Consider the following 23,612-nt stretch of genomic DNA (forward strand, 5'->3'; position numbering starts at 1 on the left):
ATAGAAATTGTGGGTAGACCTGTTCCTCTTCAACTGTCAGTAAATCAAAGACACATCTCTGTTTAATTAATTCATTCCTCAAAAGTCTGTAAAAGTATATTATTATATTTGTATAATTTTTTTTTGCACTGTCTTGCTGTCATAAAAAAGGAACTGAAATGCACAGATCACCTCTTTGAGCCATTGAGTCATTTTCCTGAGCAAAGAAAGTAGATAGGATTTTGTATATAATTAATGAGCATCTCTGGTGAGTATGCTATGATCTTTTTATGTTTTTGTCATGTTATTAGATAAATATTGATTCTGAACTACTCCAGATGATGTGCATGGCACAGTTGTGGGTGTAGTGTAAAAGTTTGGAGTGGTCTTAACTGGATTTCTTGCTTTAGTAATAATGGTATTCACCCTCAGTAAGCGAAATGTCTCTCTCTTACCTTGTTATTTTGCATTTTTACCTCTCGGCCAAGAGGCATTGTAATCATTTTGTCTTCTGTCCATCTGTCCATTCAACAGCATAATCACATTCGCTGAAGAATGCATTGAGAATTCTGCACCAAATTTATACTATGGATGCATCTTGTCATGGAGCAGAAGCCTATTGAAAATAGGTAACCTTGACCTAGTTTTCAAGGTCAAATGGCAACATGTCTTTTCAACGACATAATCGCATTATCTGAACAATGCAGAGGTATCCGCACCAAATTTATACTGTGGATGCATCTTGGCATGAAGCCCGTTGATAATAGATCTCCTTGACCAACTTTTTCAAGGTCCAATGGCCTTGTGCCCTGTGCAGTTATAATATCTGAGTACTTCCAAATATAAATATGTATGTAATAAGTTTTACACAAAGACAATCTAATCTAAATTATTGGGCAGTAACTTTCAACAGAATTTTATACTATATTTGGCTGAGGGGTATTAAAAGTGTGCAGCACGTTATGTTGTGTTTTGTATATATAGCAGGGTGCAGTGATTTGTCTTGGGGATGTTTTAGCTGTTTTCGGAACCCTATAAAGAGAGTTATGACACACTTTGATTTTGCTGCTCCGGTGATCACGTGGTTCATGTAAGCCTGAATAGGTCCAAACAAACTAGGCGCTCTTATGGTATTCAGTAGGAGAAACAGCAGTGAGCATGGTAAATCTCAAAATAAACCACACACAACCATTGTTGCACTACTATATGTACTGTTGTGTGTGCTATACTTTTGAGTAGTGGGGCTGACCATTAAAAGGAGTGCATTTATTATGTTGAAAACTTACATTTTGGGGGCAAAGGTTTGTGTTAGCTTGGGTAGGCTACTTATGTGATTGGTGCTACCTTTACAAGTTCATTCATTCTGCAACTGTACTCATGAGTACTGTACTGTACTCATAAGGAGATAGACAATTTACCATTTTGAAGTTTTACTATTATAGGAATGAGGTACAAGCAGAAAACGGTGGTTAGCTGTGAATACTGTTTCTGCCAAGCTCTGTTCTGATAACACACAGAATAAGGCATTAACCAGTGGATAGCATAGCGGATAACTTAGCATGTTAGTGTTAGCACAGATGCTAAACTCACTAAAAACTCAAAATTAGCAAACTCAAAATTCAACAGAATTCTTATAGGATGAGTCAGATCTTACAAACGCCAAGTTACAGAAGTTTTGTTTCCTTTATCTCTTGAATAATAACTTTAATAAACTTTGTTGGCAGAGCTCAGCTCTACAGCAACTCTCCTCCTAATTAGCACATTACCTCAGCTGACAAAGTTAACCAAACACCACCAGGTTCAGCAGAACAACTAAAATAAAACCCACTGATAACAACATTTGTACTAATGCTACCTTACCTTAAAAACTGCATAATTTGTGGTTATAGTGGTTAAATCTCAACAGCTGGCCAAGTCAAGCTAGCTAACTATAGGGCTACAGCTGAAAATCAAACGTAACTGTTGTCTGAGATACAAATTCATACAAACGCTAACACATACCAAAGAAAACAGAATTTACAACATAAGTGTCCGGTAATACAGGAAATACAGGAAATAATCTGAAAGATGATGATATCTTATTAACTTAGCACTGGAATTGCTAGATCAGCTGCAATAGAAATTAATGTGTTCCGACGGCATAAGACTCAGTGTAGGAACTATCGGCCCCTCCATAACCTGGAGTAGGTCCATATTTCGTCCACCATTTTTTACAGCAGGAGTCTATGGAAGTGTTTCATCTTTGTTATATATCGAAGACTCTGGCTGTGTTGTGGTCCCAGCCAATTGCTGGGACTAATTGTGTTGTGTTGCTGCTTTTGTATTGCTGTGACACTTCTGGGCCACCAAGCACTTCTTCCTCCGTTTCCTTGACAACTATTATGTTACGTGCTCAAAACGTAGGTGCTGATTTACCAATGAGGTGTCCTGTGTATCTGCGCTCAATTGCTCTTCCTCAACTACCTGGATGTCAGTCACAGAAAACTGAAACAGAATTTTGAGAACTTAATTTGAATTGTGAGAGCTGAATGTGAAAGTGGAATTTTCAGTGAGGAGAAAATATAGTTTCAGAGAAACCAAATTCCATTTCAAATCTTACATTCAGTTTCAAGTTCATTGGACTTAAGTTCAAAACTAATAAATTTAATTTCAAATTATACAATTCAGATTCAGTTTTCATGATTCAGATTCAGTTTCTGGCTGCACATATTTCAGCCCATAGTGTCCCCTTTGGATTGTGTTTGCACTTGGTTGATTTTGGGTGTCACTTTTTATTTGCTTCACATGTGATGTCCCTGGGATCCCCTTTTCCTTTGGACCCATCTGTCACGGTAGGGCTCAGCCCTGATTGGCTCCCTTTCATTTCCCACAGTGAGTGATTTTAGTTCCTGAGTTTTTCACAAAACAGTAATTTGTAACTAATAAAAATTTGGGGGATTTTTTTGTACCATTGAACTGCTGTCTCTGCCTCACTTGTTAAAGAGACCTGAGTGCCTTCCATTTTTGGGTTGGTTCATTTAAAGAAGTCCCTGAAATTCCCAGGGTGTTGTGTCTGGCAACAATAAATAGATTAATTAATACTGCCCTAAAACATCCTGTGCTCGCACTGCCACATATAGTACTGATAATTTTTTTTAAACTCTAATGTCATAGTGGTGATATTAAGGAGATGGATTAAGTCGAGTTAGTCCCCACTGAAGTCCCAGGCACCAAATGTACGGCCCACCACTGATGCACACATTAAGTCTGTATCATTAGAAATGAACCATGTTTCACACATGTATGTGTTCAGACTGAACAATATCTTTGGGTTGTCATTTATCTCATCACTGGTGGCAGGTGACTGAACTGAAACAGAAACATGTAACATCTCTTCAGAACTATGCGTGACTTTAAGACTTTTAGAAGCCTAAACTTTGGGACAGTAGCACTAAGTAGACAGTGGCGTGTGTTAGTTGTATTTGCCACAGTTACCATGTGTACTGTCCGTTGGTTGATATTGTAGATTTTACCTTCCTGAGCAGGATCATTCCTAAACTGAGGGACACTGACAGCACTTATGTTCTGGACACTGCTGCCTGTCAGGTTTTGTGTTTCTGTCTGAGTCTGACCTGGTTAGAAAAAAGACAAAATAATCAATAAATATTCAAAGGAAACCTTCCTACTTGAGTCTTGGTAGTTCTTCTCAGTTCAACTGGACTGGTTCAGCTCTTTTGAAAACATTTCATCTCTCATCCAAGAGACTTCTTCAGTTCTAATCACTGGTGGGGAAACTGGACTTATAAACCTGCAGGGGGAGTGGTCTGTGTGGGTGTTACTCCCAACTTACGTGTTAAAGCTATAAGGGGGGGTGTCCCCGGGGGTAGGGTTGTTATGCCGCGTTTCCACTATGTGGTATCAGCTCGGCTCAACTCAACTCAACTCGGCCTTTTTGCGTTTCCATTATGAAAAAGGGCCTGGAATCTGGTACCTGGTACTAGATTTTCGGTATCACCTCCGCCGAGGTTCCAGGACTGGGGACCAGATACTAAAACGTGATGTGTAAGCACTGCAGACCACTGATTGGTCAGAGAGTTGTCTCTGTGACCCGCCGTTTTACAAAAAACAGATGCGGAAGTTTGGAGTAAATATAGCGGTAGGTTAATCCACATGATAACAACCCGAAAAACTACACCATGGTTTGTCGAGGAGGTTCAGACATAAAAATTCAGTGTGAGCTTGATGAGACAACATGCAACGAGCGAGTTTATCAGCAACTCTCTGAGCAGACAACACAGAAGGAACATGCCGCATCACTATGACGTACAGGTACTCTATCCTGTAATGGAAACGGTCGCCAGGAATAGTACCTGGGACCCGAGTCGAATCGAGCCGAGCTGAGTCGAGCCGGTTCCATGTAGTGGAAATGCAGCAATAGTGGCTTTCTAGCACAACCTCACCACTAAAGAAAGAAGAGCCTTACCTTCTCTTAAAAGGGATCAGAATATTACCATCCTGCCGGCTGACAACAGGAGATATACTGTGGTCCTGGACTACAACAACAAAATGACCAGCCTACTCAGTGATACCACCACATATGAGACACTGAGAAGAGACCCCACAAGCGGCTACAAGGAGAAAGTTGTAGAGGGCTTGCAAAAGCTAGAGAAAGAAAAAGCCATTGATAGACCACTCTACCACAAACTCTACCCTGGTGAATTCATCCCCTGTATCTATGGACTACCCAAGATACACCAGGAAGGAGCCCCCCTCAGACCCACTGTGAGCAGCATAAATTCCTATAATGTTGCAAAACACCTGGCAACCATCTTGGCTCCTTTGGTTGGAAACACACCACACCATGTCCAAAACTCACAGGGTTTCATGAACATGATCAAGGAAATAACTATGGAACCAAATGAAACCACAGTTTCATCCGTCACCTCACTTTTCACCTGCATTCCCACCAAGGAAGCAGTTCAGGCAGTGAAAACATGACTTCTACAGGACCACACACTCACTACCAGAACCAACCTTACCCAGAACAAATATCCTCAATGCTTGAGCTCTGCCTAAGTTCTACATACTTCCGGTATAATGGAGACATCTACAAACCAAAGCAAGGCTGTGCCATGGGCTCCCCAGTGTCCCCCATAGTAGTCAATATATACATGTGAGAAGTGGAACGCAGGGCTCTGAGTACTTACAAAGGATCAGTTCCCACTCACTGGTTTAGATATGTGGATGACGCCTGGGTCAAGATAAGCAAAGGAGACCAGGACACCTTCACCACACACATCAACTCAGTGGACCAGAATATCAAGTTCACACAGTAAGATGTCCAAAACAACAGCCTGCCCTTTCTGGACTGCAACATCCACATCAATGATGACAAAGGATTAACCATAGACATTTACAGGAAACCAACCCACACAAACCAATATCTTCTTTTTGATTCTCATCACCACCCACTGGAACACAAACTGGGAGTCATCAGGACCCTCAACCACAGAGCAAAAGAAACTCCTACTGAGGCTGAAAGGAAGATGTGTTTATGTTTATGTTTATGTTTACGCATTTGGCAGACGCTTTTTTCCAAAGCGACTTACAGGGGAAAACCAATTAAATCACTCAATCAATCAAATTTTATTTATATAGCGCCAGATCACAAGAAAGTTATCTCTTGACATTTTATATATAGAGTTGGTCAAAACCAGACTCTAAGTCAATTTACAGAAACCCAACAGAATCCTCCAGGAGCAAACACTTGTGACTGGTGACAGTGGCGAGGAAAAACTTCCCTTTAACAGGCAGAAACCTCGAGCAGACCCAGACTCCTGGAGGATGGCCGTCTGCCTTGACCAGTTGGGGTTAAAGAGAGAGAGTAGAGAAGGGGAAAAAGAGAGAGCGATAGAGATAGGGACTGGGGGAGAGGGGGAGAAGGGGGGAGTAGGGGGAGACACATGGAGGCGGTTGAGGATAAGTGAGTGGTGATGATGAGGGCAGGGAAGAGGCCGGACCACCGCAGCAGGTCCAGAGATAATCGTGAAAGAATCTGTGGTTGTCCTGGGAATGAAGATGAAGATGAAGGAAGAGCAGCAGGTTAAGGAAGCACTGAAGACATGTGGCTCCCCTACCTGGGCCTTCCTTAAAGCCAAACCAAGGAGGCAAAAGCCCACCAACAGCACAGAGGAAAAGCCAGAGAAAGGAAAAGGCATTGTCATTCCCTAAACAGCAGGAGTCTCTGAAAAACTACGTAGGATTTTCAACCAGCACAATATCCCGGTATATTTCAAACTGACGGACACCCTGAGATGGGCTCTGGTCCATCCCAAGGACAAACTACAGGGAGAAACAAAGCAACATGGTCTGTGCCATTCAGTGCAGTGAGGAATGTATAGACTTATACATAGAAGAAACCAACAATCCTCCATAAATGCATGGCTCAACACTGGAGAGCCTCCACCTCAGGCCAAGACTTTGCGGTCCATCTACACTTGGAAGAAAAAGGACACATTCGAGGACCGCAATGTCCAAATATTGGCCAGAGAAGACAAATGGTTTGAGAGAGTAAAAGAAGCCATTTTTATGAAAGTGGAAAATCCTTCCCTGAACAGAAGTGTTGGTCTGAGACACTATTTATCAAAAACCTATAACACCATTTTAAATAACATTCCCAAACATTTTTCAACCAACAACCTTCTACACCTGGACTCACCTGAAACCTGTCATGTCGGCTTCCGGACTGTGTCTGGATTTGTCTGTCTTTTCTGTTTTGTCTGTCATTTCCTGTTTTATTTTGTTAAGTTTCCCTCATGTGTCTTGTCTGGTGTCTTTACTTCCTCTCCCTGATCGTGTTCACCTTTTCCCTGATTACTTGGCTCCACCCTGATGTGTTCCACCTGTGTCCAATTGTCTTCCCGCCCTCTTGTGTATTTAAACCCTGTGTCTTCCCCTGTCTAGTTGCCAGTTTGTGTTCTTCAACTTGTTGTGCTCACTCACTTGCGTTTTTGGATCCTGTTCGTTTGTCTGCCTGTTTTCGACCCGTTTTCGTCCTTCGACCACCATATCTGCCTGTTCGTCAACGACCCGGTTTGTGTACCCGACTCTGTCTCTGCCTTCTCCCTTTGATACCTCAGCCTCCACCGGTTACCTGTGCTTCGACCTTTTGCCTGGATTACTGACCGTGAGTTCTGCTTGTCCCCCGTGTACTGTTACTGTTTAGTTTGCTCCCCTGTGTATGACCTGGCTTGTGTTTTGACCTCCCTCTGTTTGCTCCTAGTTGGGGTTCCGTTGGGGTTTCCCCGGCTCGGCCTTGCTGGTCGTCAGCCATTTCCACCCGAAGCCCAGACGTTTATCCCCGGACTCAGGGACTTCACAGAAATAACATTCTCTCTGTATTGTATTTGTTCACCTGCTAAAGTGTTTAATAAAAACACTCAATTTTACTTGTACTCTGTGGTCCTGCTTTTGGGTTCAGCCTTTGTACTTAGCCCTTTACAAAACCAAACACCCCCCAAACCCCTTATGGATTTTGACAGTGACCCACCCATCTTGTCAACAACCCTGAAACTCACACACAATATCCACTAACGACCCTACCTCCAGGGACACCCCCCCCACACGACCCTAACACGTAAAATGGGAGTAACACCCACACAGACCACTCCCCCTGCAGGTTTATGAGTCCAGTTTCTCCCACCAGTTATTAGAACTGAAGAAGTCTCTTGGATGAGAGACAAAACATTTTTAAGAGCTAAACCAGTCCAGTTGAACCAAGAAGAACTACCGGACATCATTCTTCTTAGTAGTTCTTCTGATGAATGAGAACTGACACAGACATCTTCAAGCCTATATTCACAGGTAACCACCCTACATGAGAAAAACATGCAAAGCAGAAAAAAGCCTATGCTCACGGGTAGGGATGGGAATCGTTAAGAATTTAACGATTTTGATTCCATTATCGATATTGCTTATGATCTGATTCCTTATCGATTCTCTTATCGATTCTCATTGGGTGAGGGAAAAAAAAAGAGTACAAACAGGTGTGTTTGCATTAACTGTCTTTTATATTTCCATCTGCACAGAAAATATAACATATACAGTACGTACAAATAATAATAACAGATGACGCCGAGCACGGTTGGGGGGGAAGGGGGCGTACAGTGAAAGTGAAACTAAAGATGCTTTAGTAATTCCTCTATTGCTGCATGTCTACTACATGGAACCGGTTCGACTCTGCTCGGCTTGTCTCCCGTTGTTGTGCACCTCATGTTCTTTCCCTTCTTACCTTCGGAAACTTGTATTTGAGGAGTCATGACATTTGTTACCCACACCGGAACCGGCCCGGCGTTCACTCTGCCGCTACATTCTCAAGCACTGCTAAGTAGCGTATCAAAAACGTGACATTCCTGTAAATGATTCACATGCTGTGGACAAATGTTTGAGGATACTGGAGGGAGTCCACCCTTTTGAAGACATGGAAGCTTTGCAAGTGTTCCAAGTAAGTGGACCTGGTGTCATCTTTTTAGACAGTTTCTGCCTCAACGCCATGTTGGCTACGTTGTGACCAAAACAATGCAGTGTACGTGTGACGTCATCGCGCATGCACAACAAAGGCGGAATCGATAAGCAGAATCATTAAGCAGGCAGGCAAACGATTCCAAGGAATCGAGCTACTGGGAACCAGTTCTCAAAAAGAACTTGTTCTCGATTCCCATCCCTATTCACAGGTAACCATTTTGGAATCACTAACATTTGATGTGATAGTAATTTCACTGAATTTTCTTATCAGTAACTCTTATAGATTATTTAGTTACTTCATTACACACCAGTGTCCTTCAACATGGCAGAGAAAGCATGTGACTAGTATCTGAACATTTCTGTGTACAGTATGCATACAGTAAGTCTGTATCAGTACAAATAAACCCTGGTTCATACATATCAGGATTAAATGTCTTCAGAACTGTAGAAGATTTAAGACTTTCAGGTGCCTAACCTATAGTGGCAGTAGTATAAGTGTGTGTTAGTTTTATTTGCCACAGTTACCATGTGTGTTGTGTGTCATGAGTTGGTTAATATTGTAGATTTTACCTCCTTGAGCAGGATCATTCTTAAACTGAGGGACACTGACAGCTCTTCTGCCCTGGACACTGCTTCCTGTCAAGTTTTGTGTTTCTGTCTGAGTCTGACCTGGATAGAAAAAAGACAAAATAATCAATAAATACACAAAACTCTACCGAAAGAAAACCTTCCTACATGAGAAAAACATGCAAAGCGGAAAAAAGCCTATGTTCACAGGTAACCATTTTGGAATCACTAACATTTGATGTGATAGTAATGTAATTCAATTTTCTTATCAGTAACTCTTATAGATTATTTAGTTACTTCATTAATACACCAGTGTTCTTCAGCATGGCAGAGAAAGCATGTGACTAGTATCTGAACATTTCTGTGTACAGTATGCACACAGTAAGTCTGTATCAGTACAAATGAACTGTGGTTCATACATATCAGAATTAAATGTCTTCAGAACTGTACAAGATTTAAGACTTTCAGGTGCCTAAACTATAGCGGCAGTAGTATAAGTGTGTGTTAGTTTTATTTGCCACAGTTACCATGTGTGTTGTGTGTCGTGAGTTGGTTGATATTGTAGATTTTTTCTCCCTGAGCAGGATCATTCCTAAACTGAGGGACGCTGACAGCTCTTCTGTTCTGGACACTGCTGCCTGTCAGGTTTTGTGTTTCTGTCTGAGTCTGACCTGGATAGAAAAAAGACAAAATAATCAATAAATACACAAAAGACTCCTAGGTGTCTAAACTTAATACAATAATATAAGAAGAGATTTCTGTGTGAGTGAAGGTGCCACAATTACCATGTGTATTGTGTGCTCTTTTGTTTTCCACAGTGTAAGTTATGTCCTCAGCCACAACATTATTAAACCGAGGAACAATGACAACACTGTCATTCTGGGTTGTGATGGTCTGAATTGGATCTTCATGGGGAAAATAGAGAAAATAATTAATAAATACACAGAATTCTACTTAAAGAAAACCATCTTACACAATAGAAAACGTCCAAAGAAAAAGATGCAACAAAGAAATTAAATGTTCTACTCTTATCTTTTTACTGAAATAGAACATATTCACTTGTTGTCCCCTTGTAATCACTAACATTTGATCACTAATTGTCAGTTCATTCCATATTACTGCTACATGTCAGGAGTTATTCCTCAACATTGAACACAGAGAAAACATTTGACCAATATCTGAACATTTGTGTGTACAGTATGCACACATTAAGTCTGTATCAGTACAAATCAACCATGTTTTATACATGTTACACTTACATGTGTTCAGACTGAACAATATCTTTTGGTTTGTCATATGTCTCACCACTGGTGGTAGGAGACTGAACTGAAACAGAAACATGTCACATCTCTTCAGAACTATGCACGACTTTAATACGTTTAGAAGCCTGTGTTAGTTTTGTGTGTGTGTGTTAGAAGTGTGTGTTAGTTGTATTTACCACAGTTACCATGTGTGTTGTGTGTTGTGCACTGGTTGATATTGTAGATTTTACCTCCCTGAGCAGGATCATTCCTAAACTGAGAGACACTGACAGCTCTTCTGTTCTGGACACTGCTGCCTGTCAAGTTTTGTGTTTCTGTCTGAGTCTGACCTGGTTGGAAGAAAGACAAAATAATCAAGTAGAAAAACACTCGGAGAGAGCAGCCCCCCCCCCCCCCCCCCCGATCACCACCAAAATTTGATCATTTGTTCCTTGTGCCAGTATCAACGTTTCCTGAAAATTTCATCAAAATCCACCTGTAATTTTTTGAGTTTTCTTACTAACAGACAAACCCCAATGAAAACATAATGGCGGAGGTAATAAATACACAAAACTCCACCAAAAGAAAACCTTCCAACGTGAGAAAAACATGCAAAGTGGAAAAAAGCGTATGCTCACAGGTAACCATTTTGGAATCACTAACATTTGATGTGATAGTAATGTAATTGAATTTTCTTATCAGTAACTCTTATAGATTATTTAGCTACTTCATTACACACCAGTTCTTCAAATGGCAGAGAAAGCATGTGACTGGTATCTGAACATTTCTGTGTACAGTATGCACACAGTAAGTCTGTATCAGTACAAATGAACCCTGGTTCATACATGCCAGAATTAAATGTCTTCAGAACTGTAGAAGATTTAAGACCTTCAGGTGTCTAAACTATAGCAACAGTAGTGTAAGTGTGTGTTAGTTTTATTTGCCTTGTGCACTGGTTGATATTGTAGATTTTACCTCCCTGAGCAGGATCATTCCTCAACTGACGGACGCAAACAGCTCTTCTGTTCTGGACACTGCTGCCTGCCAAGTTTTGTGTTTCTGTCTGAGTCTGACCTGGTTGGAAAAAAGACAAAATAATCAATAAATACACAAAACTCCACCGAAAGAAAACCTTCCTTCATGAGACAAAATACAAAACAACAGAATGAATGGTATACTGTAATCTGTTGACCAAAAAAAAGCCTATGTTCACTGGTAACCATTTTATAATCACTAAGATTTGATTACTAATAATAATTGATTTGATTCTATTTTCAATAAGTCTTATAATTGCTTTTATTTTTTAATTTCCTTGTACACCACTGGTCTTCAGTGTTGCAGAGAAAGCCTGTGACTATGACAAGTATCTGAACACTTCTGTGTACAATATGCACACAGTAAGTCTGTATCATTAGAAATCAACCATGTTTCATTTATTTATTTATTTATTTATTTAACCATTATCTAACCAGGTAAGTTAGGTCAGAATTAAATGTGTTCAGACTGAACAATACCTTTGGGTTTGTCAGTTGTCTCATCACTGGTGTCAGAAGACTGAACTGAAAGAGAAACATATAACTTTTACATGCATAAACTTTAGGCAATAACATAAGAAGATATTTCTGTCTGAGTAAATGTTCCACAATTACCATGTGCGTGCTCTATTTTTTTGTTTTTGATAGAGACACTTATGTCCTCTGCTTCAACATTATTAAACTGAGATGTGTCGACAATGCTTCCATTGCCGGCTTTGGCGGTCTGAGTGGGAGCTGAATTAGTTAAAAAAAACAAAAGAAAGAAAATAATTAATGAATGCACACAGAATTCTACTTTAAAGAAGACGTCAGTGCATGTTTCTTTGTAAAACATCCAAAGAAAAATATGCAACAAAGAGAATGAATGTTCCACACTTATCTTTTTACAGAAAAAAAAAACCAAAAAAAAATCACTTGTAACCCTTTTGTAATCACTAACATTTTGATCACTAATTGTAATTTCTTTGCACATCACTGTAACATGTCACTAGTTATTCCTCAACATTGCAGAAAAAGAATGTGATCAATATCTGAACATTTCTGTGTACAGTATGCACACAGTAAGTCTGTATCAGTACAAATTAACCATGTTTCATTCATGTCACAATGAAATGTGTTCAGACTGAACAATACCTGTGGGTTTTTCTTTTTTCTTATCACTGGTGGCAGAAGACTGAGCTGAAACAGACACATGTAACATCTTTTCACAACCGTAGAAGATTTAAGACTTTCAGGTGCATAAACTTCAGGACAAAAGCATAAGAAGATGTTTTCGTGTAAGTTGTGGTGCCATAGTTACCATGTGTGTGGACTATTGTTTCATTTTCAACATTGTAAGTTATATCCTCAGCCTTAACATCCTTAAACTGACAGCCACTGGCAATACTTCCATTCACAGCACTGGCCGATACAGAAGACGTTTCTGTATCTGTCTCATTCTGAGCTGAGTGGAAAAAGACAACAATAATTAAGAATCACACAGTGGTGCATTGGAATTTCAGTTTTTCTACATAAATAGGCCATAAATCATGGTTCGAGTTTTCACATCTAACACTAGAAAAAATGAAGTGAAATTAAACAAGACACAAAAAAAAAGACAAAAACATTAAACACAATAATTGATGTATTGTAGAAATATTTTTCAGTTTCACTCCTGGGTCCATCTTAGAAAAATGAACTTGTTCTTATACTCTGACACAGCTCTAACATATAAACAGATCAATGATGTTACTGCTTTGTTCAGTAATAATCACTTGATATTAAATCTTTTAACTTCTTATCTTTGATGATCCATACCTCTCTTATTTATTGACACAGAGAGAATTTAATTTCAGTTTAATAATCTGGGTCATAGGTTTTTTTAAATTAATGTTCCACACTCATCTTTTTACTGAAAAAAGAAAAAAATCACTTGTAACCCTTTTGTAATCACTAACATTTTGATCACTAATTGTAATTTCTTTGCACATCACTCTAACATGTCACTAGTTATTCCTCAATATTGCAGAAAAAGAATGTCACCAATATCTGAACATTTCTGTGTACAGTATACACACAGTAAGTCTGTATCAGTACAAATTAACCATGTTTCATTTATGTCACAATGAAATGTGTTCAGACTGAACAATACCTTTGGGTTTGTCATTTGTCTCATCACTGGTGTCAGAAGACTGAACTGAAAGAGGACCAATATAACTTTTAGATGCATAAACTTTAGGCAATAACATAAGAAGATATTTCTGTCTGAGTAAATGTTCCACAATTACCATGTGTGTGCTCTATTTTTTTGTTTTTGATAGAGACACTTATATCCTCTGCTTCAACATTATTAAACTGAGATGTGTCGACAATGCTTCCATTGCCGGCTTTGGCGCTCTGAGTGGGAGCTGAATTAGTTAAAAAAAAAAAAGAAAGAAAATAATTAATGAATGCACGCAGAATTCTACTTTAAAAAAGACGTCAGTGCATGTTTCTTTGTAAAACATCCAAAGAAAAATATGCAACAAAGAGAATGAATGTTCCACACTTATCTTTTTACAGAAAAAAAAAAAAAAATACTTGTAACCCTTCTGTAATCACTAACATTTTGATCACTAATTGTAATTTCTTTGCACATCACTGTAACATGTCACCAGTTATTCCTCAACATTGCAGAAAAAGAATGTGACCAATATCTGAACATTTCTGTGTACAGTATGCACACAGTAAGTCTGTATCAGTACAAATTAACCATGTTTCATTCATGTCACAATGAAATGTGTTCAGACTGAACAATACCTGTGGGTTTTTCTTTTTTCTTATCACTGGTGGCAGAAGACTGAGCTGAAACAGACACATGTAACATCTTTTCACAACCGTAGAAGATTTAAGACTTTCAGGTGCATAAACTTCAGGACAAAAGCATAAGAAGATGTTTTCGTGTAAGTTGTGGTGCCACAGTTACCATGTGTGTGGAGTACTGTTTCATTTTCAACATTGTAAGTTATATCCTCAGCCTTAACATCCTTAAACTGACAGCCACTGGCAATACTTCCATTCACAGCGCTGGCTGATACAGAAGACGTTTCTGTATCTGTCTCATTCTGAGCTGAGTGGAAAAAGACAACAATAATTAATAATCACCCAGTGGTGCATTGGAATTTCAGTTTTTCTACATAAATAGGCCATAAATCATGGTTCGAGTTTTCACATCTACTGTAACACTAGAAAAAAATGTGAAATTAAACAAGACCAAAAAAAGACAAAAACATTAAACACAATAATTGATGTATTGTAGAAATATTTTTCAGTTTCACTCCTGGGTCCATCTTAGAAAAATGAACTTGTTCTTATACTCTGACACAGCTCTAACATATAAACAGATCAATGATGTTACTGCTTTGTTCAGTAATAATCACTTGATATTAAATCTTTTAACTTCTTATCTTTGATGATCCATACCTCTCTTATTTATTGACACAGAGAGAATTTAATTTCATTTTAATAATCTGGGTCATATCATAGGTTTTTATAAAAATGTTACCTTTGTCATCAGAGTTGATTTGCTCTCCTTTCTCTGCTGTACTCTCATCGTCTGTGTTTTTGGGAACACGTAGTTCTGTGTCGGCATCAGTCTAAGAAAAAAATCATTTATGTTCATTTTCATTATCAAGTCTGTCCACAGTCACTTTTTCAGGAGCATTACTTTAAGTTAGTCTGCAAAATAATAATAATAATAATAATAATAATAATAATAATATGTACAATTTTTAACTTTAGAAGTACTACAATTGAAGGGGGTGGTACAAAACATAAAGAAAACCCACTTTATATCAAGCAGGAAGGCAAAGATAGTAAAACAGTCAAATGATGAATAAATATTAAAATAATTTAATCAATCCAACGCACAGACACTACATTTTACCATCGCCTCTTCATGAGTTCTTTTGTAACATGTATTTACACTCAGTAATAGACAGTTTTACGCAAAAACTAACAATTGTTGATTTTTTGGGGGAGAAAATGTAAAGTCAGTCTCTGGAAAAAGGATAATATTACCAACAACATTAGTGAATATTTACTTTTATGTCATAAATTGAAAATAAATTAATACATAAATAAAAGCATAGTTGGGGCATGTGCAAAAGGCTGTATTTATTGATGTTTTGTTTTTTTATTTTTGTGCAAGAAATTAAATAAAATGTAACAATGCATTAGTATTGTTGGTAATATAGTTTTTTGTTTTTTCCAGAGACTGTGCTTGCATCCATTTTCTTCAAAAAAATCATTCACTCTTTTATTTGTGGTGTGCCCAAATTTTTTTTTTTACATTTAAATACAGACACCTTTTCCCTATGTAAAACATATTCATTTGATTTAATTTTGGGGATCTTGTGAGTCACATTCTTACCTTGTTTTCATCCAAATCTGATGCACCTATAAGATAAGAACAAGCAGCTTTAATGCATAATTGTTTTCAATAAGAATTATTTTTGATGAAGTCATGCAATACATATGCATTAATAACAGTCTTATTAACCTGTTTAAAATAAAGGCAGTTCATGAATTGTTACACTCCTTGCTCTCTATTAACATAAATGAGACAATGTTTTTCTCTCCTCTAAACACAATATTGAAATAATTTTATAGTAATAATCAATAATGGTGGTAAAAAACATCACCTTTGTTTGTGGTTCCCTCCACTGCTGTGCTCCTATTATTCTTCTTTGCATCACTGGGTTTACACACTGGATCACCCTAAGACAACATTTACTTTTACCTCCAGTACAACTTAACATTAAAAGACAACACTTCGTCCAAGTTTTATTCAGTTATTCCATTTGTGTGTTTATGCATGTACAGTATGTATTAAATAATTGCATAATCACAATATTTAGCTTTTTGAGTCTCTGCTTGAAGGTCATGGGGCACAACTTAAAAAAAAAAAGATTTAACACTTACATCATCATCAACATCATTTTGGCAGAACTTAGAACACACACTGCCCATATTGTCTCACATTTGCTTGCTCATCATGGTCACGTGAGATGTTGTTTTGTGAGATCTGGTGTCACTAAGAGAACACTAAGAGAGAGACAAATGATGACAAGGGTACAAGTCATTTCAGATTTTGTTAAAAGGGTAATGCAAAAATTAGAGGAATGAATTGTGTTAATTATATGGAAACAACCATATGGTATGGGACACATGCAGCAGTGTAAACAGATATTTTAAACTCAAACCAGTTCTTGAAACAATATTTCAGATGTTATGTGATTTCAGATATAACACTAACAGAGAGAAAAAGGAAAGACATATCGCACATGGACGTTTCAGAAGTTTAAAGTGTTTTTATTTCTCTATATCTACATTTCTATATATTAATATTTCATCAAACTAGATTATAAAGGACTCTTGGTTTGGAAAATACTAACAACGATCCTAGCAGGACTTTGTAACTGAGTAATAGACTGTAATTCTTATCTACAGTCTAGTCTTTAGACAAAGCTGTGGAAACTGGTCAACGGTCAGAAGTCAAAAAGCACTTTTTTTTACTCCACTTCCCTTGCACTGTAATTTAGATGTTCTGAGAAGAGGTTAGAACAAGTTGACATATTTTAGTTTTAAGATAAACCACAGTCAACTGAAACACTTAGAAATGTAATTTAGAAATGTAACTCACCTTTGATTTGAGTTGTGTCTCTTGTCACTGCCCTAAACAGAAAGAAAGGAATATATTATAACACACAGCAGACGCCTTCCACTGGCTCTTATCAAGTATGATGCGATACAGCTGAGAGGCAGCTACAAGAAGGTGAGAACTCAGAATCAGAATCATTTCAATGACCACACAACCAAGGTCAGATTAATGATTAGTTTTTGGTACTGCACAGTGGGTAAAGCCCAATGCAACAGTGTCATTAAAATCATCACAGGTGTCTTCACTTTACATTATAGTTACTTACATGTAATTGGCTTAAAATGTTAAGCCAATGTACTGTATTAATTTACAGATATATTTGTTGTTTAATTTATTTTGCACACAACAAGTCAAACATTAGGACATGCAAAGAAATTAATTGTGCAGGTGAGATCAGAAAATTAATTTCACCTCATTACAACATTAGTATAAAGAAAGATAATAAAAATAAAACAATAATAGACTAAGTACAAAAAATATATAAACAAAGAATAAAAGAAACATGCAAGAAATATACATTATGTATGACATGTTTAGAAGGTTTATCTTTATTGCAGGTGGTACAGTAACTGGGTAACATGTGAGATTCAGTAAAAGAGGTCAAACAGCTCATGTTCATTAATCATCAAACAGAGGCCTCTTAGTTGAAAACTGACTTTATCGAGTTTCTTTCTATACTCTCACTCTTGCTGTTTTCTGAAAATCAAAACATGAACAATGCATGTATGTATTACCAGAATCAATTTCGTGATTGACGCTGACCTGTACCCCTTGTCAATCCATCATCTTCTCACTTCCAAATAACAGCGGATCTCCTCACCTGCTGTTTTCAGGTTGCCTAACCCCTTTCATCAATTCAATATTAGAAGCAATGTTCCTTCTGTTTCCAGCTTCTGAGACATCCTTCGACCCACTGTGCTGTGCCAGCCTCTCGGACATTTCCTTCTAATCTCCAAATGCTCCAGTAGTCAGTCTTAAAAGAAGGAAGACAGATCAGCTTGGCATCATCATGATGATCATGTTTCCCCACAAGATCCAGTTTTCTCCACCAAATCAGGCAGTGTGACCACATGGCTCCACCACAACCTTCAACAGCACCCCCACCTCCCCCACCCACCCCCCACACACGCAAAATAACAGGCAGTAGACACAGAGACATGTTACCTATAAAAATGAGCTGGAACAATCACTAAAATGGAAATAACTTTATGGCAATAATTAAAGCACTGAGGATGAGAAGGATGTCTTGCTCTGTGACTCAGAAAGAGCAAGTTAGGAAGTCCCTTATTTCCCTATGATAGAAGTAATGCATAAATGTGTACGTGAAATGAAGTATTGTATGTAGGCATGTGTGTAAAATGAGTGTAGAGTTCAGCTGCCTTTATGCTCTCCATCCTCTACTGCCATCACAGCATCACTGAATTCAGTCACTGAATCGCTCCAAGAAAACATGTCACTTACTTTCTCCTGTTGCTCACCTGATGACAACATTTGAGAGGAGCATCTTCAAATATAAAACTCTCAAAAAAATTAAAACGATTGGCAGCATACACTAATATTATTCAATGTAATCTGCAATTGCTATCAGTTCTGAGTCTGTTTCTGCATATTCTTTAACATGCTGTTGTTTATGAATGAAATGATCCTATAGTTTTTAGAAGTGTTACATTTTCTGAACCTTTTTCCTGGAACACACATCTATTTATTACCTTTACTGATAATGATATGATAATTAATGACAGGTAATTACTGACTTCAAGTTCACCACATTCATTAATGATTAAATGGAGTCCATATTCTTCAGTACAATCTGTATTGAACACATAGTCAAAACAGATTATCTTATAAGTAATGACCTGTCAAAGAGAAAAAGGACAGGTTGTTTACGCACTTTGAATGTGAAAGATAATCAGGTCTTTTTTAAAAAAGTCTTTTCATACACTTAATACAACACACTACACACCACATTATTAACCCTCATTATTACTGCACTGCTAATGTCTATGGTTTCTTATTTGTAAAATTATTTCTCTGACAGGTAAAAATATTGTTGAGATTACACTGTAAAACTTTACCAAATTTGCAACATTAATGAAGAATATTTAAAGCAGGATATGTCGTTCATCATCAATTTTTCTTCAAATCTGTAAGACCTGAGAGATAGCCCAAGTATCATGAATCTGTTAGTCTTTCCGTGATTCCGCGCCTGAATCACTTCTCTCACGGTGAACACCTTCAAAGTGTACTCCATCATAAACAGTCTGTTTGTTTACAAACCAAACCAAAACCAAAACCAAACCGTCACTTGGGCCTTTTCAGAATTCCACACAGCCGCAGTATGATCACACGGGTTTTACAGATTTGATAAAACACTGGTGACGAATGTCATACACTGCTTAAAGTCACAGGTGATATTAGACTGTAGCTTCCTAAATGGGTTATTTGGTCAAACTGTGAAATACTCTGCAAAATAATCTGTATATACACTGATCAATGATAACATTATCACCACTGACAGGTATAGCAGTAATATGTCACACCTGCAGCCAGACGATAGTCTGGTTTTGTCTGTCTTTTATGTTTTGTTTGTCTCTTCCTGTTTTATTTTAAGTTTTCCCTCATGTGTCTTGTCTGTCGTCTTTACTTCCTGTTCCCTGATCATCCTCACCTCTGTCCTGATTACCTGTCTCCGCCCTGATTTGTTCCACCTGTGTCTAGTTGTCTTCCCTCCCTTTTGTATATTTAAACCCTGTCTCTTCCTTTTGTCAGTCGCCAGTTTGTAACTCCAGTAGTTCAGACCAGCGTTCTTGACCTCGTTTGTTCGTTTGCCTGCCTGTTTTTTGACCTGTTTTGGATTCCTCGGTTTCTCGTCTTCTGCCTGATCCCTGTCGGTTTTGTCTGCCTCATCTGATCTGGTTTTGACCTTCTCGCTCTGACTACCGGTACGTGAGTTTGCCTTGTCCTTATGTCCTGTTGCTCGATCGTTAGCCTGCCTGTGTATGACCTGTTTCCGTCCCTGACCTCCCTTTGCTTTTCCCCAGTCGGGGAAAATACTCCTAACATCGCTTGGGGAGACGGGCTGCTGCCCTCGATCCGGAGGACGAATCAGAGGGGGAAATCTCCAACCATTATCCTCAAGATTCTGTCACTCATAATATTTTTTCACCTGTGTGTGAACAAATCTTTTGGAACTAATTTTTGTTGTCTGAGTTCTGCATTTGGATTCTGTGTTTGTACTAACGTTATCACATAATAATGTCGATTAGTGTGTGGTTTGTATTAGGCAGCAACAATGATTGGAAGCAGCAAAATGGGCAACATAAAGAACTGAGAGACTGTGACAAAGCTACACTGTAATGATCAAATGACTGGGTCAGAGCATCTCCAGACTGCAGGTTGTGTTTGGTGTTCCTGGTCTGCATTGCTTGGTGATGACCAAAAGTGGCCTAAGGACAAATGCATCTCAGTACAGTCAAGTATCTGTTCATCCAACACATTCCACAGACACTCAAATGGACTAAAATGTCAATCAATCAATCAATAAAATGGAAAACTGACTTAAACTTCATTAAACCAATTTTGGTAAGGTACTAACCACAGCTGACTGGGAACACCCAACAAGACCTGCAATTCTGGAGGTGCTCTGAGCACTCATTTGGCCCTTTACAAAGTCTCAGATTCTTATGCTCCCCATTTTGCTGCTTCCAACACATCAACATCTAAGGTGCCACTGTCAGGAGATAATCAATATTAGTACTACTTCACCTCTCAGAGGTTATAATCTTAGGGCTGATCAATATAATCATGGCAACATTTCACATGAGATAGAGGTGGTTGGAAGAGTATATACCTTCACAAGGCCTTATCTCACTGAGTATGAATTACTGGTGCAATAGTTTTTGCAGATTCCAGCTGACAGATAAACAAAAAGCCATGACTTTCGTCAGAAAAATGTTGTCCTTTTATTGAGTCAATAAAGTTTTTGTTCTGTCCAACAAATAACACGTTTCTTGAAAAGACACGTGTTGTTTTGTGGCTAAGAGAAAAAACAGAATCCATTTGCATTAAATGATGTGTATCTCTAGCCTTACAAATACAGCCTTTGATATGATTTTTGAGATGTTTCTCACAGACTTTGTTTTTGATAAGAATGTATTAATTCAGAATGATCTTTTATTTCTCAGATTCTCAGACTTTCAGATGGATTATAGACAACTTGCTCTATGCAGTTTAAGCTACAAGAATGCCTTCTGTTGTTGATAGTCCTTCTTTTGGACACACTTTTTATACGAGTTTGATATCTACACCTCTCTGAGAAGCTACTGGTAACCTATCACTGCTCTGTAGAGAACATTCTGACAAACAGTGTTTGTGTTTGGTTTACTAGCTGCAAACAGAAAACAGTTGCAGAGTCGTCACCACTGCTCAGAGGACCAGAGGACTCTCCCTTGAATGGAAGAACTGTACAGTTTCCACTGCCTCAAAAAAGCCTGGAACATACTGACAGACTCATCTCATCCAGGTCACCCTCTCTTTGAGCTGCTGCCAGTTTTTATCCAAGAGCCACTGCTGCCCTGAATGCTGCTTAACTGAATGTTGCAATATGTAAAGCCTCTTAAACGCTGCTAAAGGAAGTGTGTGTGTGTTATTTATTCTAAGATGTCCACTGTATGTATTGGATAGGACTGCATCAATTTTGTTGCACTTGTGCAATGACTGTAAATTCTATTCTATTCTATTCTATTCTATTCTATTCTATATTGGCTGAGCAGACACAACTACAACTGCATATATTTACAGATAGATCATTACTTTTGATAGGAGATTGTAATAATATTGAGTATTTCATTATTATGGTACCTTTCACTGGGTTGGATATATTAGACAGCAAGTGCACATTTAATCCTTGAAGTTGATGTGTTGGAAGAAGCAAAATGAGCAACATAAGGAACTGAGTGGCTTTAATAAGGTCCGTATTGTAACAGGGATTTCTGGGTCAGAGCATCTCCACAACTGCAGGTCTTGCTGGGTGTTCCTTATCTTCAGTGATTATAATGATGGATTAGATTTATATAGCGCTTTTCTGTGAACACAGTCAAAGTGCATAAAGTGGATCCATTATTCATTCACTCACACATTCACACTCTGACGGCAAGCTGACGGCAGTGTGGCTGCCAATTCGCACCTATGGCCCCTCCGACCACCACCAAACATTCATACGCATTCATTCACCAGTGTGAGTAGCAGCACTGGAGGCAAGGAGGGTGAAGTGTCTTGCCCAAGGACACAACAGCACTAGGACTGACTAGGACAGAGCGGGATTCAAACCACCAACTCTTCGACTATTGGACAGCCCGCTCTATGTCCTGAGGATCATTAATAATCTGTGGGAGGTGTTGGACAAATAAATCTGATCCATGGAGGTCCACCTCTCTACCTCCAGGACTTCAGGGATCTACTGCTAAAGTCTTGGTCCAGATTCCACAGCACACCTTCAGAGGTCTGGTGGAGTCTTAGGCCTCAGGTCAGAGCTGTTTTTGTGGAAAAAGGGGAGCCTACATAATATTAGACAGGACCATAATGTCCTGCTCCCATAGATGCTCAATTGGTCCAGTTTTTGTTCTTTAGATACTTTTGATTGATATTAACCACTTTTCATTTGGAATGCAAAACAAGATCTGGAGATGGTTTGACAGTGGTTTGACCATCACAGTTTCTGCCTTGTCAAATTTGTTCTGATCCATACTCTTGCCCATTTTTCACGTTTCTAACGCATCAATTAGGAGGGTGAAATGTTCACTTGCTGTCTAACATATCCCAATCACTGATAGGTTACCTTAAAGTTCATCCTGAATCTTTATCTTTATTGAACGTGATATAATAATAGGCTGTAATTCACATTTCAGAGGTCAAATAACTTGACAATCATTCATCAAAATTAATAATAAACCAGAAGCTTCAGGAATGTTTTAACTGTACCAACAGCCACTGAAATCTGAATGTTTTCAAAATAAAGTGTTGTCTCTAAGCTACAGAGAAACTGGATGGAAAATTTTACTCACCTACTGTACACTGATTATGAGAGTTAAAAACAAATAACATACATCATAGTATGTGGACTTGATTATAAAGGTCCTTTCTTTGTCATTTTATGGGGTCAATACATCTTCATAATCAGTTTCAGCATCTATAGACTTTGATCTGTTCCTCTTCTGAGAAGTCATGTGATGTTTATGGGAAAAGCGGGGGGGCATAGAGACAGACATATGTGTAATCCGGGTTTTACAACTGAGAAAAATGATCATGTGAGTGTTAGTAAGAGGACACCCTAAAGCTATTGTTTTCACATCTGTCTGTTCTGCTGCTTCTCTCTCTTTCTCTCTCTCTCTCACTCAATCACATCTCCTCATCAGCTAAACTCCACTCACCTGTGAGCCCAGCTGTGGCTCATCAGGCTGGGTGTACATATTCACCCCTCTGCTCTCTGTTCTTTACCAGATTGTTCTCTACCTTGTGTGTGACTATGCAGCGTTTTTCCTGCCTGAACCTAGATCCTGACCTGCCTGCCCCCTGGATATCTGCCTGCCTCTCTGTCTGACCACATCTGCC

The 23,612-nt window shown here is 38.5% G+C and overlaps 1 protein-coding gene and 1 pseudogene across 1 annotated transcript in view; one reads left to right on the top strand and one right to left on the bottom strand.

Annotated features, from left to right (window-relative positions):
* LOC115423569 (interferon-induced very large GTPase 1-like) overlaps positions 1 to 10,558 on the bottom strand; it is a 59,354-nt gene extending 48,796 nt beyond the window's left edge. The window contains exon 1 of the mRNA XM_030140443.1: positions 10,541 to 10,558. The gene's annotated coding sequence lies outside the window, so the exon portion shown is untranslated. The remainder of the gene's footprint in view (positions 1 to 10,540) is intronic.
* LOC115424858 (uncharacterized) lies at positions 4,264 to 22,707 on the top strand (annotated as a pseudogene).
* Positions 22,708 to 23,612: the final 905 nt, after the last annotated feature.

This window comes from Sphaeramia orbicularis, chromosome 8 (assembly GCF_902148855.1).
Source record: "Sphaeramia orbicularis chromosome 8, fSphaOr1.1, whole genome shotgun sequence".
In the NCBI taxonomy this organism is placed as follows: Eukaryota; Metazoa; Chordata; class Actinopteri; order Kurtiformes; family Apogonidae; genus Sphaeramia; species Sphaeramia orbicularis.